Source organism: Podarcis bocagei (genome assembly GCF_964188305.1).
Source record: "Podarcis bocagei genome assembly, chromosome: 10".
Classification (NCBI taxonomy): Eukaryota; Metazoa; Chordata; class Lepidosauria; order Squamata; family Lacertidae; genus Podarcis; species Podarcis bocagei.
The window spans coordinates 3,260,665-3,277,761 of record NC_138135.1 but is presented as its reverse complement, the minus strand read 5'-3'; the positions used below and the strand labels follow the sequence as shown (position 1 = coordinate 3,277,761).

Sequence of the window (17,097 nt, the reverse complement as noted above, 5' to 3'; positions counted from 1 at the left end):
ATAGTAATGCATCACCACCTTTCATAATCCTCAAACATCGTTAATAGCACAGCATGATCTTGGAATACAGCCTTTTCAAATCAATTGTTTCCTCACAGAAAAGGCAGCTGCTCTCTGTCCATGAACAGGCCCTCTCTTTCTCCGGTCCATCATTCCTTTGGACATTCCCCATCCTCTGCATCATAATCCTTCATCCACCTCTAGATGTTTATGAATCACCTGCACAGTCCCAATGGCCACAGGAGGTCCATGTGGACTATTATGTGAGACCCTGGTCTACATCTTTTCCAGGGACTGTGGTCTGGGTCAGTCAGAGAATTAGTGAGAAGGCTTGGTGCTTGGGGTCAGCTGAATGGGTGCTCAGGGAAGCTCCTGTTCTTGGAGATGGACCTCTGTCTACATGCCTCACATTGCATTGAGAGAGCAGGAGAAGCAGAAGGAAAGGAGATGGCAAATGGGAATCCCAATGGTTCTTTATAATGATGATGTGCTGCCTGATCTCAAGCCCCTCTTCTGACACAAGACTACCCTAATCTGGCACTGACAAAGCTGGATATTCAAGGCAAAGGGATAACTGTACTTATCCCTTCATCCTTGAATATGTAGTGTTGATTTACTGATGGCCTGATGTTGTGATATTTCCAGAGACATGAATTTATTCCTTATCTGTCTCAAATATCTGGGTACCTTTGGCGGGGGAAATGTCATGTACCTTATGGGGTAATTTATCCAGCATTGGTCCCCACCCTGCAGTCAGCTCTCTCCTGTGGCTTCCAGAAGCTGTCAACAGGGGCCACAATCCCAGGAATCGCTTCAACCAGCTGGCAAAACCAGGTGAGGATAGTTGATGGGTCTCAAATCCTTGGTGGGTTGGGGATTTCTGCTGCAGGTGAAGGCAGACCCTGGTGGATGGAGAGGAGGAGAACAGTGAATCCCACAGTCCAGAAGGGAGATTCTGCCCATTCTGCAGAGGAAAGTGAAGGGCCAATGGGATCGTCAACCGGGAAAGGAAGCCCATCGAGATGGAAAACTCTGGTCCTAAACCTTCACTGCCTCATGAGTTATGTTCAGGAGAAGAAAAGGCTATGGAGGGAAACCCACACAAATCCAGAGTGGAGTCTCTAAGACGGTTGGATGGTGTCCTGCACACCTTCTTCATTCAACTCCTGCAGCCAAGCTGGTGCCAAACATACTGCTCTGCTTTCCTTGGTCCTTTTTCCTTGGTCTCAGCCGGGCTGAGAAGGGGGTCTGGTTGTCTAGGCAGCCCAGGACCCCCAAACACCCTGCCCAGGCTGGCAGTGCTACAAACTCAGCAGTTTCAAGTGGGGAGATGGGCTCAGAGCTGTGTATCAAAGTCTCTACAATGTGGAACAAGAGAAACAGAAAAAAAATTACATTATAAAGGTAAAGGTAAAGAGACCCCTGACCATTAGGTCCACTCGTGACCGACTCTGGGGTTGCGGCGCTTATCTCGCTTTATTGGCCGAGGGAACAGGCATACAGCTTCCAGGTCATGTTGCCAGCATGACTGAGCCGCTTCTGGCGAACCAGAGCAGGGCATGGAAACGCTGCTTACCTTCCCGCTGGAGAGGTACCTATTTATCTACTTGCACTTTGACGTTCTTTCGAACTGCTAGGTTGGCAGGAGCAGGGACCGAACAGCGGGAGCTCACCGCATCACGAGGATTCGAACCACCGACCTTCTGATTGGCAAGTCCTAGGCTCTGTGGTTTAAGCCACAGCGCCACCCGCACCCCATATTTACATCATACGGCACTGTAAAAGTATTCAAAATATTTGTTTTTCGAAGAAAATACCACAATGTATCCGGTGGCCCCTTCAAAGCTAATAAAAGTATTGTGGCGGAAGCTTTTGTGGGCTGCAGGACCAGGAAAGCTCCTGCCACCCTGATCCTTCCAATGGGGATTCAGGCCTCATCATGGGACATGAACTGCCCTGGCTGATTATCTCCAATGGGATAGATATTGAGAGGAAAGCTGTTTCCTGGTTCTGCTGGATCTCTCAGCGGCTTTGGAGACCTTTGGCCATGGTGTCCTTCTGGACCCTCTAGGGGAGCTGGGGGCCCTGTTATGCAGTGGTTCCCCTCCTTCCTCCTGGGCCATGTCCAGAGAGTGGTGTTCAGACTCCTGGATGCTTACTTGTGGGGTGCCCCAGGGCTCCATTCTCACCCCCCCTATGCTTTTTACTATCTATATGAAGCTGCTGGGAAAGATCATCAGGGGGTTTGGGCTGGGTGTTCACCAGTATGTGGATGATGCCCAGCTCTTCCTCTCTTTTAAATTGAAACTAGTGAAGATGGTGAATGCCCTGTGTGGCTGTCTGGAGATGGTTGGAGGATGGATGGCGGGTAACACATTGAGGTTGAATCCTGACAAGACAGAAATACTGTCCCTGGGGGAGGTTGGGGGCCTTCCTGGTCCTGATGGGGTAACTGTGCCCCTGAAGGACCAGGTGTGCAGCCTGGGGGTCATTTTGGACTCCCAGCTGTCCATGGAGGCGCAGATCAATTCTGTGTCCAGGGCAGCTGTCTGGCAGCTCCATCTGGTACACAGGATGAGACCCAACTAGCCTGCAGACTGTCTGGCCAGAGTGGTGCATGCTCTGGTTATCTCCTGCTTGGAGTACTGCCAGCTGCTCTACATGGGGCTACCTTTGAAGGTGACTCTGAAACTGCAACTAATCCAGAATGGGGGAGCTAGACTAGTTACTGGGAGCAGCCACTAAGACCACATAACACTATTTCTAAAGTATGTTCCCTGGCTCCCAGCGCATTTCCGAGCACAATTCAAACTGTTGGTGCTGACTTTTAAAGTGTCTGTGGGATGTGAAACACAAGAGCAGTCAAGTACAACATCCCTAGACTGGAAATAAAAGGGGATGTCTGGATCAGCCAATCAGAACTTCCAGTTTCTCCTAGGCTGGGACAGACTTCTTCTGCATGGGACTAGAGGTGGGTGCAACCTCACCTGCCCAGGTAACAAAAGAGCAGGACTGGTCAGCCACTCTCTCTCTGATTACATTTGTCGAAGAAGCAACATCTGCTTAGCCTAAGATGCTTTCTTGGGCTGTCTCCTTATGGGATAGTTTCCAGGTGTACGTAACTTTTGTAACTTCAGTCTGCCTTCTGGGATCCATTTATGAACAGAATGTGTGAGTAAACTCTTTTTATACTTTTATAGAAGACTGTGTCGTGTCTTATCTTTTTATGAGGTACTAAAGGGGAAATTACCAAGGAAACTTATTTTAGAGGCTTTAGCGAGCCTGAGCAAACGCATCCGCTGTAAGTTTAAAAGGGGGAATGTTACTCTGCTAAATTGTACAACTTGTTAACACAAGTTGGAAAGGATATAATCATACAATATTTCCTCTCCTGCATCCCTGAACATTCCCACAGTGTCATGGTTGCATTTTTCAGGCATAGAAAAGTACAGATCTAATGTATAGCGAAAATTCCCAACCTATTGGTTCAAGAAGGTTCTGGTAGTTTTACTCTGTATGATTCAAAGCTGGTGTTTTCTCTAGATCATGGGGAGGCAAACTAAGGTCCGGGGGTATAAATACGATGATGATGATGATGATCTTGTGGGGGGGGGGGTTAGTTATCTTGGAGCTCGTACTGCTATATCAGCTCATAAAATGTTATGGGTGGAGAAAATCACAGGGTTGCCATAAACTATAATCCCACCCAGGAAATCTCATTCATATACATTCTGTAAATTTGGGGAGGTCACACACCTCACCTGTGCTAATACTGGCAGTCTCTGGCCTCCACAGGCAAACCCTGTGTGTAGAGCCTCCAGCCACAGGCACTGTCTATCATGAAAATGGCTCCTTTGACTGGGAAGATTCATGCAGTCGCTGTCATCGGATGATGAAGGATTGTATCTCAGCTTGTCAGTCACACTGCCTACAAAGAATAAAAGGAAAAGAAATGCTTTTGAGGTGCAACTTCCATATCAATCCTGAGTGCCATTCCATGGACTCTGCACCCCTGTTTCTGATGACAGGTGTACATTATCCTCATCCTCAGGGGAAAAGACATTAAAGATGGAAGCCTGAGAGAGAGGAAAAGGTTTCTGGCTGCTTTCTGGGTGGGATTGCGGAAACCAAGAGCCACTTCTGAGAAGGCCTCCCCACTCCCCTCTTCCTCTGGGGATTTCCTCTCCTCTCCAGGGGACCAGAGGTTGGACTGGGCAGGTCAGAAGAAGAAGAAGAAGAAGAGTTTGGATTTGATATCCCACCTGTCACTCCCCTTCAGGAGTCTCAAAGTGGCTAACATTCTCCATTCCCTTCCTCCCCCACAACAAACACTCTGTGAGGTGAGTGGGGCTGAGAGACTTCACAGAAGTGTGACTGGCCCAAGGTCACCCAGCAGCTGCATGTGGAGGAGCGGAGACGCGAACCCGGTTTCCCAGATTACGTGACTACCGCTCTTAACCACTACACCACACTGGCTCTCAGGTCAGGGGCTTATGGGGTGGAAAGAGGGTGGAAAGGGGATGGAGCTTGCAGGAAGGGGTGGGGGTGGGGGAACTGGACCCCCCAGTTTCCAGGGATCCCTCTGGTCGTCTTGAAGGGATGGCCGATTCTTGGGTGGGAGGGAGAAGCCAATGCGGCCCCTCCAGAGATCCCCAGGGGGCGCCAACATGGAGAAGTCTCCCCAAAGACTGGTTTCCTATCTCTCCCTCCCGCAATGCTGCCCTCGATTCCCTCCCTCTGTCCCAGAGTCTCCCCTGCACCCAGAGGCCCCGCACCCCTTGGCGCGGCTCACCCCTCGCCCTGCGACCCCCATTTCTCATTTCTCCGTCCAGAAGGGCCCCCAAGACGAGCAGGGGAGGGACAGGGGTCTCTATCCAGGCGTCCCTCACTCCCATTAACCCTTTCATGGCCCACCTCTCTCAGTGCGGAACCCACAGCGCCCCAGGGATGCCTAAGCGGGGGAAACGGGACGAGGGCGCTTCGCTGGGATCCCCTGGGCGGGCGGTGCATGTCCGCCCCTGCCAAGGCGCCTAAGGGGCCAAGGAAAGCCCCCTTCGCAGCACGCGCGCAGGGATCCAGGCCCCACGGAAGGCGCCTGGGGGAGCTGGCGGGGGTGTCTGAATCCTTTTCTCCCGTCTCCCCTTTCCCCTCCCCCGCGACCCCTTTACCTCTTTGTCCTCGCTCCCGATTCTCCTTTTCTTTCCCGCAACATCCAGGGGGGGGGGGTCCTTCCGCCCCTCCTCCCTTTTCCGAAAGCGCCCCCCCCCCCCGAGTTACGGTGCAGAGCAGCAATCCGGCGCAGAAACTCCACGTCCGGGAGAAGCAGGCAGGTTGGGAGGGGGGCTCTCTCCGCTCATTCCGGAAACAGAAGCCGGATTGCGGGGAGGAGGAGCAGAAGGAAGAGGTGCGACATACGGGGGGGGGGGGATTGAGGATTGTGGGGGCGGCGTGAAAGCAGGTTGTGCCGGGAAGGCAGAGAAAGAATTGTTTGCGGGGGAGAGAAAAAGGTTTTCCCCTCCTCACTTACTTCTGGGGATCAGGAGAGCGTGGGAGGGGCTGATCCTGGCAATCCAGCTGCAAAGTGGCCCCCCCTACAATGTTTGCATTGCAAAATCCTTCCCTCCCCCCCCCCACGCCATGATCTTAGATCCATTCCATGTTTTTGGTATTTGTGCACATTGAGCAGCGGGTTGGACTCTGTGACTCCTGTGTTACGGAAAAAATAGGGGTTGGGCTTTTGCACACACACCCCAACACAATTCCTCCCTTGTGTCTCCCTCAGAGGCAACCAGTGGCGTAGCGTGGGTTGTCAGCACCCAGGGCAAGGCAAATAATTTGCGGCCCCTAACCCGTGGATTTGCGCCCCCTAACCCGTGGATTTGCGCCCCCTAACCCGTGGATTTGCGCCCCCTAACCCTAACCCCCAGATGTTGTGCCCGGTGCGGCTGGGCCCCCCTGCACCCCCCACGCTACGCCACTGCAGATCTCTAGCCCAATGGTTGCCATTCATTCAGTGGCGTAGTGTGGGTTGTCAGCACCCGGGGCAAGGCAAATAATTTGCGCCCCCTAACCCGTGGATTTTAGCACTCGAGTGTGAGCGCCCCCCCAGATGTTGCGCCCGGCCCCCCTGCACCCCCCACGCTACGCCACTGGGGCTGGGGGCGAGCGAAGGAGCCAAGGACCCCCCCAATGGCTCAGCAGGAATTTATTAAATTTATTATTTGCGGAGCCCCCGCGGGCTGGGCCGAGGCAGCCGAAGCCCCCTCCCCTCGGGCGCCTCCCCGCCCCCTCCTCTCCTTGGGCTGTAGGTGGAGCTCTAGATCCGGGCTTGGCGAGCGCCTCTCCTCCTCCTGGCCGGGTCCGGGGGCTTCCAGCCATGCTCCGTCCTCGCCCCCCCCCCCCCCGCGGCTGAGACTTGCGCTGAGAGCCGGAGCCAGCGGCGTCCCCTTCTGCCGGGAGACCCTCGCCCGCCCGCCGGCTTCCTCTTGGAGGGTTTTGGGGAGCGCAGGGCGTGGCGAGGCCCCTCGGAGCTCTCCTCCCTCCCAGTCAGCAGAAGCAGCCGCCGCCTGTGGCTGGGCCAAGGGGATGGCGGCGGCGGCGGCGGGGTGCGGAGGCTGCCCGTGCCCGGCCAGGCGGCGGCAGCGGCTGCTCCTCCTGCGAGCATTGAGTGGAGCGCAGCTGCTGCGGCGGCGGGGGGGGGGGGCGCGTGCGCTAGGGCGCAAGGCTGGCGGTGGCGGCGGGGAGCCCGGCAGAGGAAGGAACTTGTCCCTTCCCTCTGGACACGCGCCCCCCCAGATGTTGCTGCCGGCACCCCTGGCACCCCCCACGCTACGCCACTGGAGGCAACACAATGCGGCCAGGAAGAAAGCAAGGCAGCTGTTAATCTGTTTGCGAGCAGAGCCCCCCCCCCCCATGCGAGGAGTGAAGCAGCCCAGAACTAAAGCGCCTTGCAATTTGTACATCCTCAAATAATCGACCCCCGTCACAGAGAAAGCACCCCAAAAACATCCCCGGTTGCTCCACAAAATGAGTTTTGCATGGAAATCAGATCAGACTCCGAGTTCGTGTTTTGGCAACATGACAGGTCTGTCAACCGGGATGCCTGAGGATTCCTGCTTCCTGCCTTTTCCTGGCCAGCCTGAGAGATCACTGGAAAGGGCGGATTTCTTGACTCCAGAATCCATCACCGCAGACCCGTTTCATTCAGGCATAGAGATCTGCTCTTTGGACCAGTCTGCTTGGATCATGTGGATCACCAATGGATCATATGGATCACCATGGATCATTCATGATGTCATACCCGTTTCACGGAGGGGGCGGGGGCTCAGGAATAATCTCCTGCCACGTGACTGGGGGAGTCTGGGGGCTGACGGGGGTCAGACAGGGCTGCTGTTTTGCTCTCCTTACTATTTCAGCTCAGGTTTTACTGGCAGAAGTTACATTTCATCAAGAAATGGGTGGATTCATTGAGGAAACGGGGCTACGTTTCAAAGAGGCAAACGTGTATACTTTGTTACCACCCAGTGAGTTGTGTTGCAAAGGCCATTTGCAGAAAGGCTCCTATTGTATCACCTGCGGCTACATGTTTTGATCTTTTTGCGGAAATGTTTTCCTCGGGCTGAGACCATTAAGGGCTTTCAAGGTCAGCACCAACACTTTGAATGGTGATCAGAAACGGACCGGGAGCCCATGAAGATTTCTTAGGACCCTTGTTCAAGGGACAGATGTTAGGGGGCCGTTCAGCTGCTGTCCAAAACTGAAGGTATCCCTTGCCGGAAGTAATCCATAAACCTTTCCTCCTCTGCCTTTTCGGGATGCAATTGCTGCGCGATGCTCCGGCTCTCGGGAGAGAGGGAGAAGCGTAAGTTGAGTGAGCTCGGCTTGCCAAGGGTTAAACGAAAACGAGCTGGATTCCTAGAGAGGAAAGTAAGACGGGGGGGGGGCAGGGTCCTCCAGAGCGAAAGCCCAATCCCTCCCTTTCCTGCAAGAAGTCGAGGTTGTCCGCAGATGGAAACATTCAGACATGAAATATACCCTGGTCCCTAAAACCTCACTGGTGCAAGGAAGGAAGGAAGGAAGGAAGGAAGGAAGGAAGGAAGGAAGGAAGGAAGGCAGAGAAGAGAAAGCGCTTCCTCTAGCAGGGCAGAATAAAACCTGTGGAACTCCCAGGAAAGCTTTGTTTAACGTCTGGATAAGATATAAAGACTTGTTGGAAAATAAAACCCCCAGGTGGCTGTCACCAATGGAAGCAAAAGCTTTGAAAATGCTCAACATGGAGGCCAAATGGCCGACATATTGTGAAATTTTAGAACAAGAAGGAGATAAATTGAAATTGCAGAGTTATGAAAAACTAAAAAACAAAGTGCGAGACTGGCTCCATTATTATCAGATAATGGAGGCATATAAACTGGACAAGAAAATTGGCTTCCAGGTGGAAAAGTCAAAATTAGAAACAGAACTGTTAGAACCCAAAACTAAGAATCTGTCAAGAATGTATAACTTGCTGTTGAAATGGAATACTCAGGATGAAACGGTGAAATCTGCTATGATTAAATGGGCACAAGATGTTGGACATAATATCATGTTTGCTGACTGGGAACAGTTGTGGACCACCGCTATGAAATTTACGTCATGTAATGCCTTGAGAGAGAATATTATGAAAATGATCTATAGGTGGTACATGACCCCAGTCAAGCTTGCAAAAATCTATCATTTGCCCGATAATAAATGTTGGAAATGTAAAGAAACTGAAGGTACATTCTTTCACCTTTGGTGGACGTGCCCAAGGATTAAGGCTTTCTGGGAAATGATATATAATGAACTGAAAAAGGTATTTAAATATACCTTCCTGAAGAAACCAGAGGCCTTTCTCCTGGGCATTGTCGCCCAATTGGTGCCAAAGAAGGATAGAACTTTCTTTATGTATGCTACAACAGCAGCAAGAATACTCATTGCAAAGTACTGGAAGACACAAGATCTACCCACCAGGGAAGAATGGCAGATGAAGGTGATCAACTACATGGAACTGGCAGAAATGACTGGCCGAATCCGAGACCAGGGAGAAGAGTCGGTGAAAGAAGACTGGAAGAAATTTAAAGACTATTTACAGAAATATTGCAAAATTAATGAATGTTAGAAGGATGTTGGATTGAAACTAAGTGGTTTCCAGCTGTAATGCTTTAAGAGATACGAAAAAAGGTCCATAAAAGTTTAATGATAAGGATTTGCTGAATTAATGAACTGAATTGCAATACAAAGAAGGGAAGTATGAGGAGGTCTGAGGAAATAAGGGTATGGAATTTATGTTAATGAAAATTAATGTGTGTTTTTGTAAGTGTTCGTTATTTTGTATACAGTTACAGATAGGTAGCCGTGTTGGTCTGCCATAGTCAAAGCAAAAAAATTCCTTCCAGTAGCACCTTAAAGTCCAACTAAGTTAGTTCTTGGTATGAGCTTTCGTGTGCATGCACACTACTTCAGATACACAGGTGCTACTGGAAGGAATTTTTTTGCATTATTTTGTATGTTTGTCTTTCTGTTGTTATTTGTAGTTTAAAATTTTTAATAAATATCTTATAAAAAAACCTGTGGAACTCCCTCCCACAAGAGGCAGAAGCCACCAATAAATGTGGTTTAAAAAAGGAGGAGGCCAATCCGTGGAGGAGGAGGAGGACAGGGTGATGGGTGGCTCCTCTGCCCTGTCTCCCCTATAGGAGGGAGCCCTCTGGCCTGATCCTGAAGGGCTCATTTTCTCCTCCAGTGCTTAGTGTTGGGATGCAGCCAAGGAATTGGGGGCAAATGGCAGCCCCCCAGCTGTGCTGGGCTTTCTCCAGTCCTTGGATCAGCATGAAACTGTGACCCGAGCTTCAGCAGTCTTCAGAAGCTGGGCACGCGCACTCAGCAGAGTAAACGCACAACAGAAGTGGCTGGAGAGGCATATGTGAGCAGATTTACAAGCAGTTTATTCAGCACACATCAGGACAAAGGAATCATGTCTGCTCTCCTTCATGTCCAAAGCAAGACAGCACCCCACCTGAAGCACCACTTTAGCTAATGAGGCCTCCTGCTGCTGCCACACCGCTGGAGCACGATTTCTGTTCTCATCCTGAAGCAAAGTACTTAACCCAAAGTACTATTTCTGGGTTAGCAGAGTCTGTAACCTGAAGTGTCTGTAACCTGAAGCGTCTGTAACCCAAGGTACCACTGTACTCTCATAGAAAGGTGAGTCCTACTTTATTTGCTTTTGAGTGCACACAGATGCACCCGTCTTGCATGCTTGAGTAAAGCAACTCCAGGGCAGGAGGAGAGTAGGGGCCACGTGTAGAGCAAGTCCCACACTGAGGTCAAAAACACACAGAGGCAGCAGGACTTCTTCAGTAATAATTTATTGAGCTTTCAAAGCATACAGTTCTCACTGGGTGAGGCACAAAACTTAGCTCCTGAGAGGAAATCCAGTTTCAGCCGTAAAAAAATACAGCACACAGGATATCTAAGTCAGGCAGACAAACCGGCAGAAGGGAGCAAGGGAGGAAAGAGGATGGAAGGACACAGGGCAATGGATGTGTGTCTTTCGCTTCCTGTCGCCTGGGGGGAAGTCAGCAACTCAGCATATTCAGGGGCTTCACGAAGCAAAGCTTTCTGCTGGCTGCTTCCAGGCAAATGAGCATCCCAGACACTGTGATCTGTGGTGTGTTGCCATATCAATTGTTTTTGAAAGGTTATCACGATGTGGTCTAGAAACCAGTTTGGAACAATATATCGCCCAGCTTTAATCCTCACTGACCCCCAGCAAAACAGATAAACCCTCACCCCTTCTCTATTGAAAGGTACTTTACATCTTAGATTATAATCACATTGTTTGACATTGCCTTCAATATTTCATTACTATACAGTTTTACACATAAATACCAGAACTACACATACACAAAATGTGTTAAAGACTGATTTCCTTCCGAGTTCATTTCTGTGAAGAAAAAAGTGGACTCTGAGAGGAAGATGTCCCACACTCCAGACACCAAAATGGGATCTTCCATGTGAGAGTCCCTGGATGTTCCTTAAACATTCCATTGTAAATAAAGCACTTTTGCAATCTTCTCCTCTCTGAGTTTGTGGATGATTTGAAGGGTTTCAGTTCCTAAAGTTCTTCCTGTCCGTGACTCTGTTGATTTAGAACTTCCACTAGGACTCAATCTCTATCTACTTTCCTGATATTTATAAGGTTTGTGTTTTGTGTGAGTTTGTTGACATAAATCAAGGGTTCCTCTCTGACTGAAGCTCCTTCCACAGTCCATACATTTAAAGGGTTTCTCTGCTGTGTGTCTGCTGATGTCTTCTAAGGTTTCCATTATCACTGAAGCTCTTTCTGCACTCTATACATTTAAATGGTTTTTCCTCTGTGTGAGTCCGTTGATGTGTTCTAAGGCTTCCATTATCACTAAAGCTCATTCCACAATCTATACATTTAGATGGTTTCTCCCCTGTGTGAATCCGATGGTGTAATTTAAGGTCTCCATTCTGACTGAAGCACTTTCTGCTCTCCAAGCATTTAAATGGTTTCTCCCCTATATGAGTCTGTTGATGTCTTCTAAGGTTTCCATTATCATTGAAGCTCTTTCCGCACTCTATACATTTAAATGGTTTCTCCCCTGTGTGAGTCCGTTGATGTGTTCTAAGGCTTCCATTATCACTAAAGCTCATGCCGCACTGCAGTCATTTAAATGGTTTCTCCCCTGTATGAGTCCGTTGATGTCTTCTAAGGCTTCCATTATGACTAAAGCTCATTCCGCACTCTAGACATTTATATGGTTTCTCCCCTGTGTGAGTCCGTTGATGTCTTCTAAGGCTTCCATTATGACTAAAGCTCATTCCGCACTCTATACATTTATATGGTTTCTCTCCTGTGTGAGTCCGTTGATGTCTTCTAAGGCTTCCATTATGACTAAAGCTCATTCCGCACTCTAGACATTTATATGGTTTCTCCCCTGTGTGAATCCGCTGGTGTAATTTAAGGTCTCTATTCTGACTGAAGCACATTCCACACTCCAGGCATTTATATGGTTTCTCCCCTGTATGAGTCTGTTGATGTCTTCTAAGGTCTCCATTTTTACTGAAGCACTTTCCGCACTCCAGGCATTTAAATGGTTTCTCCCCTGTATGAGTCTGTTGATGTCTTCTAAGGCTTCCACTATCACTCAAGCTCTTTCCGCACTCCAGGCATTTAAATGGTTTCTCCCCTGTGTGAGTCCGTTGATGTTGTCTAAGACTTCCACTATCACTAAAGCCCTTTCCACACTCGGTACATTTAAATGGTTTCTCCCCTGTGTGAGTCCGTTGATGATTTCTAAGGTGTGCACTCCGACTGAAGCTCTTTCCACAATCCATACATTCATATGGTTTCTCCCCTGTGTGAGTCTGTTGATGACTTCTAAGGCTTCCATTATGACTGAACCTCTTTCCGCACTCTATACATTTAAATGGTTTCTCCCCTGTGTGAGTCCGTTGATGTGTTCTAAGGCTTCCATTCTGACTGAAGCTCTTTCCACACTCTATACATTTATATGGTTTCTCCCCTGTGTGAGTCCGTTGATGTGTTCTAAGGCTTCCATTATCACTAAAGCTCATTCCGCACTCCATGCATTTAAATGGTTTGTCCCCTGTGTGAGTCCGTTGATGTGTTCTAAGTCTTCCATTCTGACTGAAGCTCTTTCCACACTCTATACATTTATATGGTTTCTCCCCTGTGTGAGTCCGTTGATGTGTTCTAAGGCTTCCATTATCACTAAAGCTCATTCCGCACTCAAGGCATTTAAATGGTTTCTCCCCTGTGTGAGTCCGTTGATGTGTTCTAAGGCTTCCATTTTGACTAAAGCTCATTCCGCACTCTATACATTTATATGGTTTCTCCCCTGTGTGAGTCCGTTGATGTTGTCTAAGACTTCCACTATCACTAAAGCTCATTCCGCACTCTATACATTTATATGGTTTCTCCCCTGTGTGAGTCCGTTGATGATTTCTAAGGTGTGCACTCCGACTGAAGCTCTTTCCACAATCCATACATTCATATGGTTTCTCCCCTGTGTGAGTCTGTTGATGTCTTCTAAGGCTTCCATTCTGACTGAAGCTCTTTCCACACTCTATACATTTATATGGTTTCTCCCCTGTGTGAGTCCGTTGATGTGTTCTAAGGCTACCATTATGACTAAAGCTCATTCCACACTCTATACATTTATATGGTTTCTCCCCTGTGTGAATCCGCTGGTGTAATTTAAGGTCTCCATTCTGACTGAAGCTCTTTCCGCACTCTATACATTTAAATGGTTTCTCCCCTGTGTGAGTCCGTTGATGTGTTCTAAGTCTTCCATTCTGACTGAAGCTCTTTCCACACTCTATACATTTATATGGTTTCTCCCCTGTGTGAGTCCGTTGATGTGTTCTAAGGCTTCCATTATCACTAAAGCTCATTCCGCACTCAAGGCATTTAAATGGTTTCTCCCCTGTGTGAGTCCGTTGATGTGTTCTAAGGCTTCCATTTTGACTAAAGCTCATTCCGCACTCTATACATTTATATGGTTTCTCCCCTGTGTGAGTCCGTTGATGTTGTCTAAGACTTCCACTATCACTAAAGCTCATTCCGCACTCTATACATTTATATGGTTTCTCCCCTGTGTGAGTCCGTTGATGATTTCTAAGGTGTGCACTCCGACTGAAGCTCTTTCCACAATCCATACATTCATATGGCTTCTCCCCTGTGTGAGTCTGTTGATGTCTTCTAAGGTCTCCATTCTGACTGAAACACTTTCCGCACTCCAGGCATTTAAATGGTTTCTTTCCTGTGTGAGTCCGTTGATGTTTTCTAAGGCTTCCATTATCACTAAAGCCCTTTCCGCACTCTATACATTTAAATGGTTTCTCCCCTGTCTGAGTCCGTTGATGTCTTTTAAGGTTTCCACTATTACTAAAGCTCTTTCCACACTTGATACATGGTTTCTCCCCTGTGTGAGTCCGTTGGTGTTGTCTAAGTTCTCCATTCTGACTGAAGCTCTTTCCCCACTCCAGGCATTTAAATGGTTTCTCCCCTGTGTGAGTCCGTTGATGTCTTCTAAGGCTTCCACTAATACTAAAACTCTTCTCACACACCAGGCATTTAAATTGTTTCTCCCCTGTGTGAGTCCATTGATGTCTTCTAAGGCTTCCACTAATACTAAAACTCTTCTCACACTCCAGGCATTTAAATGGTTTCTCCCCTGTGTGAGTCCGTTGATGTGTTCTAAGTTTTCCAATATCAGTGAAACGTTTCCCACACTCCATACCATTAAATGGTTTCTCCCCTGTTGGAGGTCGTTGATGTGAAATATGTGTGCTCATTCAATGATGCATAGTCCGCATTTCACACATTTTAATTTCTATTCCTAATGGGGGGGAAAGGTACCCAATCCCCTGGAGTTTTGACTGTCTTCTCCATCTCCTTCTTCAGAGTGGGAAGAAAGGGAATCCTGTTTTGATTTCAAGGAAGAGAACAAAGGGAAAGAGAACACATCAAGCTCCATTAGCACCTTCTCCTATTTCAACGTCTCCTACATTCCCTCACCTCCTACCCATGTTCCCAACTTTCAGAAAATGAATATGCAATTATGTCAAATGATAGTAATGCATCAGCAACCTTTCCTAATCCTCAACCAATGTTCATAAAGCTGCTTGATTTTTTTAAAGAACGATGTGCTGTCTGATCTCGTGCCCATCTTTTGACGCAGGACTATCCTAAAATGACACTGAAAAGCAGGATATTCAAGGCAAAATGATAAACTGTACTTAGTAGAATATGTAGTACCTTGGAAATGTAGTATTGATTCACTAATGGCCTGAAGTTGTGTTATTTCTGGGGACATGACTTTATCCCTGTTCTGTCTTAAAGATCATAATCATACGATGTCATGGGGTGTTAGGGGAGCGGTAGTACCATTGGTGGGGGAAATGTCATGCACCTTACGGGGTAATTTATCCACCATTGGTCCCCACCCTGCACTCAGCTCTCACCTGTTTCTTCCAGAAGCTGTCAGGATGGAATAGGGGCCACAATCCCAGGAACGGCTTCAACTGGCTGGCTAAACCAGGTGAGGATAGCTGATGGGTCTCAAATCCTTGGTGTATTAGGGAATTCTGTTGAGGTGAAGGCAGGCTCTGGTGGATGGAGAGGATGAGAACAACAGTGAATCCCACAGTCAAGAAGGCAGATTCTGCCCATTTTGCAGAGGAAAGTGAAGGGCAGATGGGGCTCGTCAACCGGGGAAGGGAGTTCCTTGAGAAGGAAAACTCTAGTCGTAATACTTTGGTGCACTCCTTCGCTTCCTCGTGAGTTATCTTAAGGAGAAGAAAAAGCTATGGAGGAAAACCTACAGAAATCCAGAGTGGACTCTCTAAGATGGTTGGATGGTGTCCTGCACACCTCCTTCCACTCACTCCTGCAGCCAAGCTGGTGCCTAACATACTGCTCTGCTTTCCTTGGGACCATATAAGCCAGGCTGAGAAGGGGGTCTTGTTGTCTAGGCAGCCCAGGACCCCCAAACACACTGCCCAGGCTGGCAGGACTGCTAACACAGCAGTTTCAGGGGGAGCGATGAACTCAGACCTGTGTATCAAAATCTCTCCAATGTGGAATATGTAAAACAGAAGCACTATTTACATCTTACATCATTTAAAAAGTATTCAGAATATTTGTCTTTTGAAGAAAAGACCACCAACTATCCGATGGCCCCTTCAAAGCTAATGAAAGTCCTGTGCCTGGAGCTTTTGGGGGTGCAGGACCAGGAAAGCTTCTGCCACCATGATCCTTCCAATTGGGATTCAGGCCTCATCATGCAACAGAAACTGCCCTGGTTGTGCTCGTTGATAATCTCGGATGTGCTAGAGTCTGGGGTGAAAGCTATTTCCTGGTTCTACGAGATCTCTCAGTGGCTTTGAAGACCTTTGGCCATGGTGTCCTTCTGGACCCTCGAGGAGAGCTGGGGAAATGGTTATGCAGTGGTTCCGCTCCTTCCTCCTGGGCCATGTCCAGAAATTGATGTTGGGGCATGGGTGTTCAGACCCCCGGGCTCTCACTTGTGGCATGCCTCAGGGCTCCGTCCTCTCCCCCAGGCTTTTTAATATCTATATGAAGCTGCTGGGAGAGATCATCAGGGGTTTGGGGCTGGGTGTTCACCAGTATGTGGGTGATACCCAGCTCTTCTTCTCATTTAAATCGGAACCAGTGAAGGTGGTGAATGCCCTGTGTTGGTGCCTGGAGGTGGTTTGAGGATGGGTGGCGGCTAACAGATTGAGCTTGAATCCTGACAAGACATAAGTACTGTCCCTGGGGAACAGAGAGTGGGCAGGTGTGGGGGACCCCCTGGTCCTGATGGGGTAACTGTGGCCCTAAAGGACCAGGTGCACAGCCTGTGGGTAATTTTGGACTCACAGCTGACCATGGAGGCGCAGCTCAATTCTGTGTCCAGGGCAGCTGTCTAGCAGCTCCATCTGGAACGCAGGCTGAGACCCTCCTTCCCCGCACACTGTCTCACCAGAGTGGTGCATGCTCTGGTTGTTTCCGGCTTGGACTACTGCTATGTGGTCTACATGGGGCTACCTTAGAAGGTGACCCAAAACTGCAACTGAATGGGAGCAGCCGCTGAAACCACATATCACTTCCTCTAAAGGATCTTTCCTGGCTCCCAGCACATTTTCAAGCACAATTCAAATTGTTAGTGCTGATCTTTAAATTGTCATGGTTGCATTTTCCAGGCATTGAAAAGTATTGCTCTAGTGCAGGCTTCCTGAAACTCGGCAGTTTCCTTTCTGCTGAGAGCTGGTGGTGGGATAAGTTGCGATGAGGTTATGAAGAACCTTTCTTTTTGGGGGGAACCAGATGAAGCTGGTTTAAACTGGAGCGAGCCAGGCTTGTTATGCAGTCCCAAGGTTACTCTGACATTTAATAGAATATAAATTACAAGGCCGAAAGGCGCCTGGTCCCACTTCCTAGTCTGCTATTTCTCTACTCTGCTTGTGTGATTCATACTTGAGAGCTGTTTTGGTATGCTAAGTTAGGGTTTTACATAAGTTAAGTTT

The 17,097-nt window shown here is 48.7% G+C and overlaps 3 protein-coding genes across 3 annotated transcripts in view; all 3 read right to left on the bottom strand.

The window, feature by feature from the left end:
- The window catches only part of LOC308595650 (uncharacterized protein), a 302,145-nt gene that overhangs the window by 24,575 nt on the left and 260,473 nt on the right, over positions 1 to 17,097 (bottom strand). The gene's annotated exons all lie outside the window — the stretch shown is intronic.
- LOC308595752 (uncharacterized protein) overlaps positions 1 to 17,097 on the bottom strand; it is a 158,255-nt gene that overhangs the window by 3,163 nt on the left and 137,995 nt on the right. The window lies entirely within an intron of this gene.
- Positions 1 to 17,097, bottom strand: part of LOC308596881 (uncharacterized protein) — a gene marked incomplete at its 3' end in the record, with an annotated part of 228,311 nt that overhangs the window by 97,071 nt on the left and 114,143 nt on the right. The gene's annotated exons all lie outside the window — the stretch shown is intronic.